The sequence below is a fragment of the Pleurodeles waltl genome, chromosome 11, assembly GCF_031143425.1.
Source record: "Pleurodeles waltl isolate 20211129_DDA chromosome 11, aPleWal1.hap1.20221129, whole genome shotgun sequence".
In the NCBI taxonomy this organism is placed as follows: Eukaryota; Metazoa; Chordata; class Amphibia; order Caudata; family Salamandridae; genus Pleurodeles; species Pleurodeles waltl.
The window spans coordinates 528,537,312-528,550,895 of NC_090450.1; the positions used below are offsets into that span (position 1 = coordinate 528,537,312).

A 13,584-nucleotide genomic window follows, 5' to 3' on the forward strand; every position below is an offset into this window, starting at 1 on the left:
GTAGCTTGTTGCAGTGGGCCACAAAGCTGATATTGAAGTATGTGCTGTGTGTTTGCCGTAAGACTGCGACCTCGCAACCGAAGTACGGATAGAACTAGTTCTGGTAGCCTCGCTCTTTGATGGGATAGACAGGAGTCCGTTCTAAGATTGTGGAAGGAAATATGTTGACTTTTATCAGACAATCTGATTACGCCTCGTCAGGGGTAGTAAGTGCTATATAAATACGATTACAATACAATACAAAAATACAATACAAGTGCAAACCTTTCGATTGGGATACGGTGGGCCCGATTCACTTTGGTAAATTCCGTTAAAACGTAATCGTCTAATTTACCTGTTTTCACTTCTGCCAGCAGTTAACAAAATGGATTCCAGGCCGGCATAAATGGGGTTCAAAGTGTGGGCATTTATACGAGTGTGGAGACATCCGTGCTTGTAAATCTCATTCATTGGCTGGAAAATGGCGCTCGAAAGTGGTGTACCTTGTGAGTTTGTGAATATCCCCAAATGTGTACTTTTGTGGGTATTCCCGTTTCCTCGATGGGAATGGTCGGATGCTCATTCTAGCACAGTGCTGGGTAATTCTCGTATTAGAGAAGGAAGGAGAGCTTGTGATAGAGGTTGTCGGGGAAGGAGCCTCTCCGCGGGCAATAAACGTTTTCCATGGAGGGCTCCATCCTACTTGTGTATGGAGCGCTCGGTCTGCACGGCGGGAATAGTACCCCATGCAAAGTGTCACCTAGAATTTTCAGTAATACACCTGGATAACAAGCCCGGGCACTTTTCCAGGCCTACTTAATGCTGGTGGAAGTAGTGAATCCACACCTACACGTAGACTTTCTACTGATGCTCTTTTTTGTGACTCGGCCTTTAGGATGAGCATTACGCTTAACGTGTTATTTACTTGAAACAGCGATTGAGAAAGGCCTGCGTTGTGAACTTTCTTTGACAGCCTTCGTGCGTTCCAGCAGAACCATAGTAAGAGTAGCACTGTTACATCACACGCCTGCAGCGTAATGCCACGAGGCACGAGCGCACCGAGGACTCCTCCACTGAAGCATAGAAAAACCATGACCACTTTGGAGGCACGCCGGGGAGAATAGGGCCTTCTTTCAGGTTAATGACTGAATCCACTTTAGTGAGTTGGGTATGGTCACAACATCGGATTTTACGGCTGCCTTGCGCTGCTCTTCTTGTTTACCTGCACCCAGTGGTATCGCCCACAAAGTGAGGCATGATGACACGTGGCTACGTCTGCATTGTGACGTGCCCTCGGTAGAAAAGGCTGGTGACCAGGGAGCCGTGGACACGGGACGGAGAGGACTCTGCTGGGCTGGGACACGAAGACGCTGGAAGCTGCGGGGGTCGAGCAGGCTACAAATAGAAAGTAGGCAGGGGGACAAAGGTGAGTGAATAAACCAGATGAAAACTGAAATGATAACCAAAATCAACTCAAAGTCGAGCTAAATACTCAACTCGAAACCAAACTGGCTTGAAATCCCTTAAAACCTTCACCCCATTTTCTTTCACTCCATTCTTCTAACCATTCCATTCCCTTCATTATTCTTTCAGTCCCTTAATGTATTTTCTCGCCCTTCGCTTTTCCTCTCTTCATTCCACCATGCACCTCCCTTTTTCCATTCCCTTTCCTACCCACCCCCACACACACTCCCACTTAGCCTCTCCTCTTTCATGTCTTTCCCTTCCATCACTTCCCATCCCTTTCTCACCTGCAGTCACAACATCTGCCCTTCCTTCCCTACCATTTCCGCGACTCGCGTGACATTTTATCTTACCTAACCTACGTCCCTTATTCTTCCCCTTCCCTTAACTTTAATTCGCTTCCAGTTCCCTTCTCTATCAGCACACCGACTGGTCTTCCTGTTCCATCTCTGCCTATACCGCTGCAAACCCCATCCAGCCCCTCTCTACCCAGACCTTCCTCTTTCCCCTTCCCATTTCTTCCGCACCAAGCCGGACGTTTACCTCAGCCCAGCCACGCTGTTCCTTCAATTTCTATACCCTTCCACTTCCTCCCCCCTTCCTTTCTCCTTTCATCTCTCTCCTTCCCTCTCCTGCCTTCCATTTAACTTACCTAACCACCCATCTGTTTACTCCCCCAGTCTTTTCCCGTCCCATTTCCCATCCCTATTCCCGCCCCTTGCTATAATCCCTTCACGGCTCCTTTCCTTTTATCCCTTCCATGCCTTCCTCTTTCCTTCACCCATCTGTCTGTTCCATTTCCCTTTCCGAACTCCTTTCTGCGCCTTTTTATGACACCTTGTCTGCCTCTTCCGTCCACATTCCTATCCAACTCCTTTTCCCACTTCACATAACTTTACCTTTCTCCCCTCCTATACCCTTCCCTCGCCACTCACTAATCCCTCCACCAACTCTCCCATTCCTTCCCATTCCCTTCAGTTCGCTACACTATCCTCGCTTTTCCTCTCTTGACATCTCTTCCATAGTCTAGACCTTTCCTCTTTTCTCCCTTCCCTGTCCCTTCCTTTTCCATTCCGTCCCCAGGCTATCCTTTCCCCTACCATGCCCCATCCATTCATTCCTTTGTCTTTTTCCCACTTCCCTTCCCATCCCTATTTGCCATTAAATGTTCCTTCTGTCCCTGTCCTCCACTCCCAATATACGTTCTAATATTCCCTTTTGCTACTACTTTCTTCTTCTTTCCTATGTTTGTTCTTTTGCTATGCCTATCACCTCCCTTCCCATAGTTTCTCCTCTTTCCTGTTCAGTTCCATTAATTTTCCTACCACGCCCATCCATGCCTTCCCAATCCTCTTCCTTTTTCTACTCTGTCTTCTTCCTCCTTTTCCAACTGCTCCAACCCTTTTACCCCAGTGCTACTGTTTTTTTCACCTCTTTTCCTTCATCCCGTCTCCTCTCCTTTTTCCCACCCATCACTTCTATAATAAACTTCCTTGCTTCCCTTGTCCTCATTCCCCTCCAGTCTCATATTCCATATCCACCATTCTGCTCCTATCCACCCCTTCCTTCTCCTCTCTTCACACTTGTGATTCTTTACCTATTTTATTCACACTTCTGCCTGCACCCAACCCCTATTTCATTCCTCTCCTACACTTGATTGTCTATACATCCACCTCCTTTGTTATCCTTAGCAAACCCGCTCCTTTTCTTTAAACTCCCCCGTGCCCTTTTTATTCCTCTACTTTTTCCTTTCAATTACCTCCCCTAATCCCTGCTCTCCTCACTTCTTGGTTCCCCTTCACTCCCACCTGACCGGTCTCTTCCTCTCCACTACTCTCCCTTTTCCCTACTCTCCCATCTGTTCTTATTTCCTCTCACCTTCTTTCTCCTTCAGTCTCCCCTCCACCCCCTGTTTTCTCTTTTTTTTCGTACCGTTTCTTCTCTTCTCACTTGTCCTCTGCTTTCTCCTCCCCTCTTCCCTTCTCCCCTTACTTGTTCTACCCCATTCTTCTGCCTTCCCATACGTATTCAACTTGTTTCCCCATCAATCTATCCTTTGTTGTTCCCTTCACTAACCTGCCCTTAACTACCCTAACCCACCAATTCCCTGCACTCCTCTTTCATGTTTTCCTTTCCTTGCCTACTTGCCATCCTTTCCCGTCTGCCTCACCCTCCTCTTTGTTTGCCTTCCCTCTGTTCTCCTCTTCTGGTCCTTTCTTCTCCTGTCTTCCTCTCCTTTCCCCGACTTCCCTCTTCAGGTCCTTTCCCTTTCTCTTTCACTTTATTCCCTAGTCCTTCTCCCAATCCATTCCCTTTTCCTTCCTTCCTTTCCTTTCTCTTTGTTTTCACTACACCCCAATACTTTCCCCAGCCTATCCTCACTTACCCTACACCATTTCTTTCTATTTCTTTCACTGCAATTCTATACTCGACTAGTTTCTCTGTCCATTGGCTGACTTTCCCTTTACTTACCTACCCAGCCTGTCCATTCCCTCCCCTTTATACCTTCTGCACCCAACCTCATTCCTCACCCCACCTCTCCTCCCATCTCCTCTTTCTAATCTCCTATCTTTCCCTCCTCCCTTCCCCTTTCCTCTCCCCTCCTCTCTCCTTCAATCGCTTCCCCTCCTCCTTGCATCCTCCCTTCTCCTTTCCTCATCTTGCTCCCTCCAGCCTGTCCTCTTCCATGTCAGCCCATCCCACCCTGTCCCATCCTCCTCTTTGCTATATCCCCAGTCTACTTCTTTCTAGTTCCTTCCCCATCCTACCATCCTGTCCCCATAATTTTTTTCCTCTCCTCCCCTTTCGTTCATCTTTCTATCCCTTTCCTTTTCCTCATCTATTCCATAACCAACCATTTCCCCATACATTCCATCCATCTCTCCCTTTCTATTCCATTCCCTACCCTACCCATTCCTGCCATCCATCTCTTCCCTTCTTTCCCTGCCCCATCCATTCCTTCCACCCATCCTTCCGTTTCCATTCCCTACCCTCATCAATTCCTTCCATCCATCTTTCCGTACCCTACTCCATCCATTGTTTGCCCCAACCCTTTTTTCATTCCCTACCACATTCATTGCTTCCATTCATCCTTCACTTTCTGTTCCTTACTCAATCCTTGTCTTCCCATTCCCTATCCAACCCCATCCATTGTTTCCATCCCCCATGCTCCCGGCCTTTCCATACCCTACCATACTCCACCCATTTCTTCCATCCCCCTTTTTGTATTCCCTACCCCATCCATTTATTACATTCCTCCCTCCCTTTCCATTCTATTCCTTACTCTACCCTTACATCCCTCCTTTTCCATTCCCTCTACCCTACCTCATCCATTCACTCCTTCCCATTACTTACCCCTTCCCTCCCTTTACATTCTGTATCCAACCACTTATATTCTTTACCTCCTTCCCCCTCTGCTTCACTGCTTTTCTTCCACTTCCAGCATTCCACTATTTCTCCCCCATTCCACTAAATGGCCTTTTCTTCCCACCTTTGCCTGTCCCTATTGACTACTTTCCTTTCCTATATCCTCCCTTTCCAATCCTTTCCCTATCCTAGAACATCTGTTTTTCTCCCTTTACCCATCCTTTTAGCCTCACCCACTTACCCAAAGCCCTTCCCTCTGCATACTCTCCATGGTCCTTCCATACCCATCTCCCATCTTCATCCTTACTATCCATCCATCCCCTCCCTTTCCTTTTCTTACCTTCAGTTTTCCAGTTTCCTACCCTCTCAAGCTCCCATTCCCTCCTCTCTTCTTAAGTTCCTATCACTCCCTTCTTCCTCCAAACCCCTTTATTGTTCCTCTTCCTTCACTTGCTTGGGTAGTCTTATCTGATAATCTTCTAGCCACAGATTCCTTACTTTAGAATTATCCCCAGGTGTCAGACTGGATCTGGAAATTTTTTGGGAGCAGTCACCATGCGCGTCAATAGGTGACATCGTTCAGCTCTGTGTGGCGATGTTGGCGCTGGAATTGACATGCCCGTTGCCTTGTAGGTGCCACCCCTTCATGCTGATATCAGTTTTTCTCTTTCCATGCCAGTCAGGGCAGATCTGGAGAAGAGCTATCCCCAGTCACTTTCTGACTGACGTTTTTGACACCCTTTTATGGAAGATTTTTAAAACATTGCCTCATAGTATAACAGGGATTTGTATGAGGAAGACTGAGTTCAAGCCCTGTGGCGCCTGTCACCGGCAGATGTCGCTGACTCATCCACACCTCGTCTGAATTTCGTGTCTCAGGCGAGACCTGCCTCGAGTTTCATGCCATGCACCCAAAGACCTTGAGGGAGTGGTTCTTCAAGCTCCTTGCTGCTTGATGCCAAGATGGTCTCGATCCCCGTCGAAAGGAAGGGCCCGAGATAGCCACAGAATCTTTCCAAGCACTCGTCATTGCAGCTGAAGTTGTCTGGGCAAGTCCTACAAGCATAAGAAGAACAAGAAGTTGAAGAGGTCTTCGACATCGCCCCATCTGTTGTAAGTCATCCGACCAGATGAGGGAATGTCTGCATTTGAAGCCTAGCTCTGCAGTTGAGCCTGTGCTAGGGTCGTCTTCGCACCTCCCTGAGTTTCCGGGAGCTGGAGTGAAGACCGTCCAACTCCGTAAGTGTTATGAGGCCATGCACCTCATATTTGGGTGCCTCAGCCCTGCTGGCATGCCCTCAGGTCCGGTGGGTTTGAGAGGGGTCCTCACTGGTTTTGCACCAGCAGGCTTGCCTTGGAGCCAGTCAGGCCCCTCGGATCCAGACCGACACCGGTTGAGCCACCTCGACCTTCCCCAGCACAGGCTCCATTGCCGCCATCTCCATACTCATCTCAGACTCTGACACTGAGCCAGATAGGCACCGATTTAAAGGCCTTACTTCCAGGCCGGAGCCTGTGCCCTATTCCTGTGGGCTAGGACTTGAGGTTGATTGGGAAAAGCTTCTGGGCCCTGAGGAATACCAGCCTCTTGATGTCACCAAGGACACCTGGTGTGAGGATCTAGCGGATGACAGTGATCTGGACACTTCCTCAGATACTGGCTGGGTCTCTTTTCCTACTGTGGCAAGGGAGGAAGGAGCATCATTTGCTATGGTGATGAGGAGGGCTGCCAAGGTCCTGGACCTTCAGCTGCCCTCTGTGGTGGTCAAGACAAACGTCTTGATGGAGGTGCTTCAGCTGGGTGTGATCCCATCCGAATTGCCTCCACCGTTTAACAAAGCTCAAATGGACGTCATACTTGTGGCATGGTTTGAACCCTGCATAGTGGCACCTGTAAAAAGGACAAGCACTTGCTGCCATCGCCTGCCTCAGGGGATCCAAACTTCCTCACCCGGCACCCTATCCCTACACCTTGGTGGTTCTAGTCTTCACTTTTAGAATAAATCCTGGTGCAATCCTTTCCACTCCCCTAGGCTGAACCCAAGAGGTTGGATACCTTGAAAAGAAGATGTTTTCTTTGCCAGCCTGGCACTGCGATCGATAAACAACTCATGCCTTTTGGGCCTATAATCCCATGAACTTTGGGCTCAGCTGCCGTCTATGGTCGCAGAAGTCCGAGCGATACTCTCCGAAGCTATTGTTGATGGGAGAGATGCAGCTAAGTTCACCATACACTGTGGGCTTGATATGACTGAATCACTAGGCAGCGCAGTTTCATCTTTTGTGGCCCTTAGGTGGCTTGCCTCGCTGAGAACCATTGGCTTTTCGAGGGATGTCCTGGCCAGGCTCATGGACATGCCCTTTGATGTTTCTCATCTCTTTGGAGATGAGGCGGACTCAACGCTGGAGTGCTTCAAGCCCAGCATTGCTACATCCAGGTCCGTGGGTCTTTCCATGGCCCATCGCCAACCACAGTCGACTTTTCGCAGCCACAGAAGGGAACTCCAGCCGTGTCTACCCATCCAGCCACCACGGCCCCCAGGCTTCCCAGCCACTATGTGGCTGAAGACATAGTACCCACAGACTTGTTGATCAGGTAGCTAGAGGTCTGGCCAGTCCACCAATCCCCCCACCTAATCAGCCGTAGCCTCCAAGTCTTTTGCTCTCCTACCATCATAGGTATCCAGGATACTCCATCACCTGCACCCCTGGAGGTCGTTAAAATCCGGCTGCTGGGCTCATCTACGGAGATCAGTGGGTACCAGTCTTCCCCTATCTCGACGACTGGCTGTTGAAGGTGAGTGGGCCCCAGGCTGTCGCCTTCCACCTCCAGTCTACAACAAACCTCCCGCAGGCGCTGGGGTTCGCTATTAACATGTGAAAGCCACATCTGATCCCTTCTCAGACACTCACTTATACCGGACAACATTTATTCTGGACATAGTGCAGTTTCGGGCTTATCCTCCTGAACAGCAAATACCAGGTTATACAGGCTATGATACCAATGTTTCAGGCTTTCTCCTGGGTTTCAGTGATATTGACTCTGAGGCTGCTGGGCCTCATGGCCTCCTGCATCCTCCTAGTGACGCATGCCCACTGGCTTACATGGACCTGAAGTTCCAGTGGGCGCAACATCAGAAGAATCTCTCCGACATAGTCCAGATCTTTGGGGGGGGGGGCTTCACAAAATCTCTGCAGTGGTGGCTGACGGACCGTGATTGGGTCAGCAGCAGATTCCTCTCCCTTTCCCAACTAGTTCTGACAGACGCGTCCCTCCTGGGATCGGGCGGCCATCTAGGAGAGGTGAAGATCAGGGGACTTTGGTCTCCTGAGGAATACGGATTCTGCATCAACCTGTTGGAGCTCCATGCGATTTGATTGGCATTGAAAGCCTTTCTTCTCTCCATCAATGGAAAGCTAGCACAGGTGTTAATGGACAATATCGCCGCCATGTGGCACTGCGAGAAACTGGGTGGGGTGGGGTCGTGGACCCTTTGTCAAGAGGACCTGCACTTCTGGACATGGCTGGAACGTCAGGGCATTTCCCTGGTGGGTCAACACCTGGTGGGGTGTTTGAATGCCAGAGCGGACAAACTCAGCCAAAGATGCCTGGTGGAACACGAATGGAGTCTCCAACTGGAGGTGTTGCCAGGGCTCTTTTAGCAGTGAGTAGAGCCTTGGTTAGATCTGTTCGCCACCACCAAGAACGCGCAATGTCAGCAGTTCTGTACGCTGGCGTTTCCAAGGCAGCTCTCATTCGGAGACGTTTTTCATCTTGAGTAGAGCTTTGGCCTCCTGTGTGCCTTTCTGCCCAAACCTCTGCTGCTCAGAGTTCTCAAGAAGCTCAGGAACAACCAGGCCCAAGTCATCCTTGTAGCTGTGGATTGGGCTTGAAGGGTCTGGTATCCCAAGCTGTTGAGCATGTAAGTCTTCCGATAAGGCTCCCTTTTGGGAGAATTTTCTATCGGAGCAGCAGGGGAGGGTTTGCCACCTGAGTGTAAGCAGCAATAATTGACAGCTTTCGATCTTTTCCTGAAGGCTTCCCGGTAGCAACATGGACATCTCTACACATGTTCACCAAGAACTACTGCTTGGATAGATCCATCGGGAAGGTAATTTTGCCCATTCGGTTCTGCAAGGCTTTCTGGTCTTAATCTTATTTGATGACCCTCCTCCAGAGAGGTATGCTTGGGTATCTATTTTAAGGTAAGGAATTTGCTGCTACAAGCCTTTATCAGATGAACAAGTTACTTACCTTCGGTTACGTCTTACCTGGTAGAGACTCTGTGTCCCTCTCTCTCCTCAGCTCCTCCACTCCCCTTCCCAACCCTTCTCCTCCTCTCCTCCATCTCATTCCTCACCTTACTCCTCTATTTTTGCCTCTTCTCCTACCAATGTTTTCCACTCTCTACCTCCCCTGCCCCTCTGCTAATCCGGTTTCTCCCTCTTCCACTCCATTACCCATTCTTTCCCCCTTTCTGTACTTACTCACTTTACCCTATCCTTTTCCTTTCCCATCCCATATATCTACTACCCCATTCCTCCCCTCTCTTACTCTATCCCATCTCATCTCATTCCTTACCCTTCCTTTCCCTTTCATACCTGCCTCTTCCCCTCAACACTGGTTCGTTTAACTTATCTATCTCATCTTTTCTACCCCTATCAATTATTTTCCTACACCACCAATCGCTATCGTTTTACCTTAACTCTCCCCTACGCTCCCATTCCTTGTTCTGTATTTTCAATACCAAGCCTGTTTGCTCCCCTCCTATCTAGTTCTTTTCCTTCCCTTTCCTACCTCCCTAACCCTATCTTTTCTTTTCCATCACCTCTCTTTCCTTTTCCTTCATTATGCCATGCATTCTTTTCCTCTTTTCTTCCATACCCACCCCTTTCCATAGTCCTTCCACCCATACTTTGCTTCCCTTTCCACTACCCTACCTTTAACTACTCTCCCTGTCCGTTCATTTACCTTCCCTCCCCACTTCTCTTCCCCTCTTCCATACACCCGTTTCCCTCTCTTGACTCACTGCCTGCGCCTTCTCATCCCTTCCTCTCCCTAACAAGTGCTCTCCTTTCCTTTAGCGCACTCTCTCTGTCCATTCCCCCTTCATTCCCTTCCCGTCTTTGCCATAGTTATTTCTCTCCATACTTCCCATCCCCCATTTTTATTAATTTCACTTTCTACCCTTTCCCTCATCATCTCTTCACTACCCAACTCCTTTGCCATCCCTCCGCTCCCTATCCTTACCTACCATACTCTCTCCTAGTCCTTAGCCTTCCCTGCTCTACCCTTCCAGCTTCATTCGTTCTACTTCAACTTATTTTTACTTTCACCTTCCCTCTTCCACAAAATCCCTATATCCTTCCCTTCCCTTCACATACGTGCTTATTAATCTCCATCCCTTTACGTCCTTGCCAAGTCATTTGCTTTCCTTAATCCTGCTCGTCTTTCCCATCCTCCCTTCTTTTCTATCTCCTGCCCCCACTTTTCTCCTCTTATCCCCAGCTATTTTCCTTCTCCTCCACTTTCCTTCCTTGTCTTTTCTATGTTATTCCCTTCACTTCTTCTCATCCCTTACATACCCAACCCGTTCCCCATTCCTTCCATCCATCTCTTCCTCTCCTCCCAATGCTTAACTGCTGTATCCCCATACATTTCTTCCCCTGCTTCCTTTCTTTCGCACATTGCCCTTATTTCATTCCCCTCACCCCACTCACTTGCCTTTTCTTCCTCCCCTCTCCTCTCTACCAGGTGCTTTCATTTCCTTAAACATCCCCTCCATCTGCATTCCTTCTCATTTCATTCTCTTTCCACGTCATTTACTAATTTCTCTTCCATATCTACTTCCTGTCCTCTGTTCCATCATTCACTCTCTATCCCAAAGTCCTCTCATCTCTTCCGTCCTCACCCACTTCCACACCCGCCCCCTCCGAGTCCTCCATACCCTTCTCTACCTTATTCAGTTTTAACCCTTTGCCGCCCCCACCCTACCATCCCCACTTGCCATTCCTTCCCCTTCTAGTTAACTTAAGTTCATCTTTCCTTCCCTTTTTTTCACCCAACTCTCATTTCCTTTCCCTCTCTTCACTTTCTTGTCTTAGCCTTCAAATCATTTCTATCCTTTCCTTTCCTCTCCCTGACCTATTCCCTTTACATTCCCATCTCTACCCTCCACCTTCATTTTTCACCCTTCCAAATCCCATCTTTCACCTCTACTTTTACAGACCTTTTGACACATTCAGCACTCATCTTTTTTTTTTTATTTGGTTCACCCTTCCTTCCAAAACCCTCACCAACTCCATTCCTTTCTTTACACTACTAGTCTATTTATCTCTCCTATCCTGCCTTCCCTTCCTTTCTCCCTCTCTCCTTCTCTTCTCTCTGATCCCCCAACCTCCCGCTCTTCCCCTATCCTCTCTCTTTCACTTCCATACCAAACTCCTTTCCCCTCCCCTGCCTTTCCATCTGGTTCCTTTCCCTGCCACATCCTACCTCCCTATCTCATTCCATTAATTTCCCTCCTCCACTTACATTTACTCTCTTGATTTGTCCCTTACTCTCAAATTCCTGCCCAACCTGAACCATTTAATTCTCTCCTCTTTTTTCTCCTCACTACCCCTGCATATCACTCAACTTTCCCCTTTCCGTCTCTTTCCCTACCTTTAACTTCCTTTCCTTTCCCTTCCTTCTGCCTTTTCCTTTGCCCTGCCTTCTGTTTCCTAGATCCTGCACATCCCTTCATCACCCATTCCCCATGCTCACCTTCCTCTACTCATACTACCCATTCCATTACCCATGTCTGTTTCATTCCTCTTTTCTTGTCTTCCCAATCCACTGTATCTGTGTGTGATTCTGCTCCCTTGAAGGAGGCAATGGAGTATTTAATGAATCAGTAAGAAGTGTCCTAGGACCAACGTTTTGAAGACAAAAAAATACTAAAATAAAGTGTTGTATTTAGTGTAGAGCCAGAGCTATGTAGGGCTTATCTGGAGAGCAGAGGCGGGTGAGGCAAAACGGTGTACAATGAGAGCATACACTCAGTTTCTCTCTGAATTGCTGCTGGTGTGGGGTCAATTACTTTCATTTTTCCCAGCAGTTGCACACGGCCTTAAGGATGTGACTGCAGTGCCCCAGCATACTGTGTCTTTCATCACAGGTAGGTGCCAGAAATTAAGTGCATCACAGCCACCCAAAAACATTGAAGAAAAGAAGGACCAAAGAGTGACCAGAATGAATAAGATATGGCAAGATGAGTAATCATTTAAATTCATAGTCTCTGCAGAATTAGGATGAAGGTTGTATCGCCTTTGGCCTCCTCGCACAGCCTCACCACTTGCAACAGTGGAGATAATAGCAGGACCATTGGAGGGACTGTCATCCTGAATGCTTTTCTCAGTGTTTACCTCATTAAGATAGCCTTCTGATCATCATTACCATTGGCTGGAATGTCTCAGGCTCCCTGTTAGTTATTGAACTGCCTTTCAGTCTCTTCAACATGGTTTTGTTGTTCAAGTGACACACCCCACAACCTTGGAAACCATGACTAACCCAGTTAGATATGGTGGAGATAGTAATTTTGTGCGGTGACAATAGCATGAACACTGGTGCACATGTAGTGGACTATTGGGGTGTGTTGTGATATACTATAAAGAAACTGAAAGTGGGTTCCGATCAGGTGTAGGTGCTGGCACAGCAACGAGAAAGTCAAAGTTGGAGTAGTCCTCAGTATAACTTGTAGATTTCAGGTACCATAGTAGACCAAGATCACCATCCTAGCAGCAATTTCTTCATAACCTTGAAAGCAAATTCAGGTCATAGCCAGGAAAGGAATGATGGTTACATCTGTCAAGGAAGCGAAATAAGTCACATGCACCAAAACCGTGGTCTGGAGACTAAAATTAAACTTACATAGAGCCTGAGACAACCCAGCCAATAGTATAGATGACCACAACGCTACCTTTATAATCTGCGATTCCTGAGAACACTATTGAGGATGCTGGTTAATCCTGTGATCCTAGAATTTTCACCACTGAAACAAGAAGTCGTGAGGCTCTGTAAAGAGATCAAGGGCTTTAAGACTTACACCTCAATCTCTGGCCTTCACTGTGACTTTAGTTCTACGAACTTGAATGATCCCATCTTGTCATTCCTTTTATGCATTCTGACTCTCCCATTGTTTTTTTGCTTTTGATTTTTGGGAGGGATGCTATGTTCTCAGCCTCTGGTGTGCACCTGAAAGAAAGTGTCACATGCTGGGACCTACAGTCAAACCAATACGGCCACAGCTGCAATAAGAAAGGAACTGGCCAGACACAGGTGGTAGTTCTGAGAGTAACTGGGGTCTTTATGTCCCGATGCCTTGCCTGCCCATGCCCACCATAGAAGCCAGAAATGGCTGCTGGACATTACACACTGTAAAACATAACTCTTTCTTTAAAGCCCAGGGCCCATGAGTATTTTTTAATAACTAATCACTAGGGCTATCCTTACAAGATATTGGACTTTGGAGGGGTATACAGAGGCCATTGTTGCTGACACTGGTGCCAAACTGCTGTGGCTCTAGCCTTCTGTATCCTTCAAATCCTAACCCAAATGTGAGTAGTGTTGAGATAAAAAGTAGGGTTGAGGGTTCTTATTTGGCGGGGTAGAAGATGGGAGAGTGGTGAAGAATGGCAAGGCAGGTTATGGATATGGTGGTTCAATAAGGGTAAGGATGTAGACATGAGTGGAAAGAAACTTGGCAGTCTGGCACCGAGGAGATTGGAGTTTGA

The 13,584-nt window shown here is 47.9% G+C and overlaps 1 protein-coding gene across 2 annotated transcripts in view; it reads left to right on the top strand.

Moving 5' to 3' along the window:
* ATR (ATR serine/threonine kinase) overlaps positions 1–13,584 on the top strand; it is a 488,241-nt gene that overhangs the window by 184,969 nt on the left and 289,688 nt on the right. The window lies entirely within an intron of this gene.